Below are 3931 nucleotides of genomic sequence, written 5' to 3'. Positions count from 1 at the left end.
ACACACACACACACACACACACACACACACACACACACACACACACACTTTTTATTACTGTCCACAAGGTGGTGCTATGAGAGTGACTTTTTCAATTTCATAACCGTATAATTATAAAAGTAAACGTGGGCAATTTAATCACATGCATATATATAGGCACACACGCCTACAAACCTAAAATATTTATACAAATTGATGTAATGGGTATTTAGTTTTGGTGATACTTAGGATTGGTATCACTAAGCATAGTGTGTAGGATTGCTCTGACCCTAGGAGTCATCCCCTCTTCCACTCCAATGCAGCAGCAAAACCTGTAAGTGGTATTAATAGCTCTGAAATAGCTCCATTTGCACTGCTGTCTCCATGATACAGGTACCACTATCTCTCACCTGGACTATTACAGTAGCTGTCCGACTGCTGTCCTCACATTCTGTCTTGTCCCCTTCCAGTCCCTTTTCCACACAGCACCACACAGCAATCAATTATCTTTAAAAAAAAAAAAAAAAAAAAAATTCAATCCTGATTATTTTATCTTTAAAAAATTAAAGCCTGCTGAAGTATATTAGAGTAATTCATATTATGATCATTTCTATGCACTTAGGACAAAAATGCCAAAATCTTCACATGATTTACAAGAGCCTGCAAGGTTTAGCCCAGCTTCATCTCCTGCCACTGTCCTCTCGCTGCCATGTTCCACCCAAACCAAGCTTGTCCCCACTTCAGAGACTTTTTCCTGCTGTTCCCACTGCCCACAACAATCTTTACCCCCATCTCCTCCTTCAGATCAGCTTAAAAACCACTTCTTCAGTAGCACCATCTCTGACACCATCCCCCATCTAAATTAGGTCTCCTGGTTCATCTCTCTCAGCACCTTGTTCTTTTCCTTTATATCACTCATTGAGTGATATGGTTTGGCTGTGTCCCCACCCAAATCTTATCTTGAATTATAGCTCCCATAATCCCCACGTGTTGTGGGAGGAACCCGGCAGGAGGTAATTGAATCATGGGGGTGGGTTTTCCTATGCTGTTCTCGTGATAGTGAATAAGTCTCACAAGATCTGATGGGTTCTTTGTTTGTTTGTTTGTTTTTTGAGATGGAGTTTCACTTGTTTCCCAGGCTGGAGTGCAAAGGCGCGATCTTGGCTCACCGCAATCTCCGCCTCCTGGGTTCAAGCGATTCTCCTGCCTCAGCCTCCTGAGTAGCCGGGATTACAGGCATGCGCCACCACACCCAGCTAATTTTGTATTTTTAGTAAAGACAGCGTTTCTCCATGTTGGTCAGGCTGGTCTCGAACTCCCGATCTCAGGTGATCCACCTGCCTCAGCCTCCCAAAGTGCTGGGATTACAGGCATGAGCCACCACACCCAGCCAATCTGATGGTTTTATAAAGGGCACTTCTTCTGCACACGCTCTCTTGCCTGCCGCCACCACATAAGACGTGTCATTTCTCCTCCTTCACCTTATGCCATGATTGTGAGGCCTCCCCACCATGTGTAACTGAATCCATTTTACCTCTTTTTCTTTATAAATTACTCAGACTCAGGTATTTCTTCACAGTAGTATGAAAATGGACTAAAACACCCAGGTTTATCCTTATTTGTATGTTTATGTGTTAAATACCTAACTATCCACTAGTCTAGCGGTTCTTAAACTTTTTTTTATCTCAGGACCCCTTTGTGCACCTAAAAATTAAGGACCCCAAAGCACTTTGGTTTATCTGGGTCACACTTGTTAATATTTATCCTATTAGAAATTAAAACTGAAAAAATTAAGTATTTATTTATTTAAAATAACAATAAAACCTATTATATATTTACCTAAAATAGTATGTTATGGAAAAAAATTATATTTTCCAAGAAAAAATAGTAAAAAGTGGCATTACTTTACATTTCTGTACATTTGTTTAATGGCCAGCTTAATATGAAACAGCTGTATTCTCATATCTGCCTCTGCATTCAATCTGTTGTGATACATTGTTTAGCCTGAAACATATGAAGAAAAGTTGACTTCACATATATAGTTAGTTGAAAAAGGGAGATGAATTTTAATAGCTTTGTGGCTATTCTTTTTGATACTACACCAAAACTCTACAAGGCGTAATGTTTTAAGGGTTAGTTGCAAAGTAGAACCTGAAACTGTATTAGTGAACTTTTCAAATCTGTTTCATTAAAATCCATTGGTGTATGTTACACTTTGAATGGATCTTCCCCATGCGTTGGTCATTTGAAATATATTGATTCAATGTATTATGAAAAGTATTAAATCATATTTTATAATATAATATCAAAAAATTCACAGCAGTTAGTATCACCACCAATCATATCAGAAAAGCCTTTAAGTATTGGTAAGCTGTCATTAAAATATGTTACAGGACAGGCAAATAAGAAAAATAGACTTCATTCTGGGAAAAATCACATTCTGGCGTTTCTTCTTCTTGTTCCTCAGTTATCTTACCCAGTGGGTTTGCAAATTTTTTAGGAGCAAAATCTAGCTTTCACATCAAATTTCATGTGGAATCCCAACATGCACAACAGATACACACAGAGCTGATGTGGATAAAGCAGAGTCGGGGCTCATGGTTCTGGCCATTTTGTCTCCTTTCTCACTCATGGTGCTGCTTCAGATGCCTTCCTTGAACCCATGCCTTCCTACAGAAACTATTTTTGAAAGCCCCTGATAGTGCTGCCTGTGGAATTAGTTAGATTTATTTGGTAGCAGAAACCCAATTTGAACTGGCTTAAACAAAAAGAATATTAGTTGACTCACACAATTAACAAGTCTAAGGGTAGTCCTGCCTTTCCACACAGATGGACTGAGGTGTTCCAACATTGTCATTGGGGCCTGATCTCTCTTCTGTCTCTGTTCTGCAATTTGTCTTCTAAGGCAAGTATCCATTCCTATCAGCAAGATGGCCATGCCTACTAGCCAAATCCTACACTTTCATTCTCTCTTCTCAGACTTCCCTGCAGAAAAAGCAATTCTCCTCCAATTGTATTACCAAGGCTCTGAGTCACATGGCCCTGCCTGCATCTATTTCTGTGGCCAGGGAAACATAATGTTCTGTTTGGCCAGTCTCTAGTCACCTCAGCATCGTGGAACTGGGGATGGATTTAGCTTTACCCAAATCATATTAACTGAGAGAGCAGAAGCAACATTTCCTTAAGGATAATCAGTGTGTTGTTACAAGAAAAGTGACTGGAGACTGGGCTGACATGAATGTTCACTTCAGCTGCCTTGACCTCTGTGCCCTGATTAAGCTCTCCTCCTGCCCTCCTCCCCCACGAAATATTCGACTACACCTCAATGTGAGCACTCCTAGTCCTCCTGCTTTGATTTTCCATGCCCAGTACTTTGGAGTCATGCATAGATGATGATGATGCCTGCAAGGCAGAGCTAAGGCTGAGGCAGAGCCTGGAGCAGGCAGCAGGCAAGTGAGAGTCTAGTTGCAAGAGCCAAGACCCAAATCCCAAACCAGAAGTAGGCTGTAAGAGGAGCACATGCAAGCAGAGGGCTAGGAAGTCAGCCAGGTGGAAACCATAGAGATGTCTGAAGCCACACATAGAAGTTTCTGGATTTGTGGTGCTGCCCCAGCTGGCTTGCAGACCCTCTTGCTTTAAGATTGCTTGCCCCTACTATAGAAAATACCACAGCCTCAGGATTAAAATCAGACTCTGTGATTTTCTTAGAAATGTATCACAGAGAAGGAAAAAAGAAAAAAAAAAAAAAAAAAAAAAATGCTCACCAGGCAGTGGCTAGGTGTCCACACAACCCCAGTTCCTCAACCCATTAACATCTCTCACATGGATACAATTTTAGACCTGAATAGAACTTAACACTCTGATATTTGTCTTGAAATACTTGACATGTATTCAGGGGTGGGGGAAGGGTTGCACAATCTAGTGAAAGTGAAGGGAGAAGAAATATTGTGGT

The sequence above is a fragment of the Piliocolobus tephrosceles genome, chromosome 2, assembly GCF_002776525.5.
Source record: "Piliocolobus tephrosceles isolate RC106 chromosome 2, ASM277652v3, whole genome shotgun sequence".
Taxonomy (NCBI): Eukaryota; Metazoa; Chordata; class Mammalia; order Primates; family Cercopithecidae; genus Piliocolobus; species Piliocolobus tephrosceles.
This window is presented reverse-complemented; position numbering follows the sequence as displayed.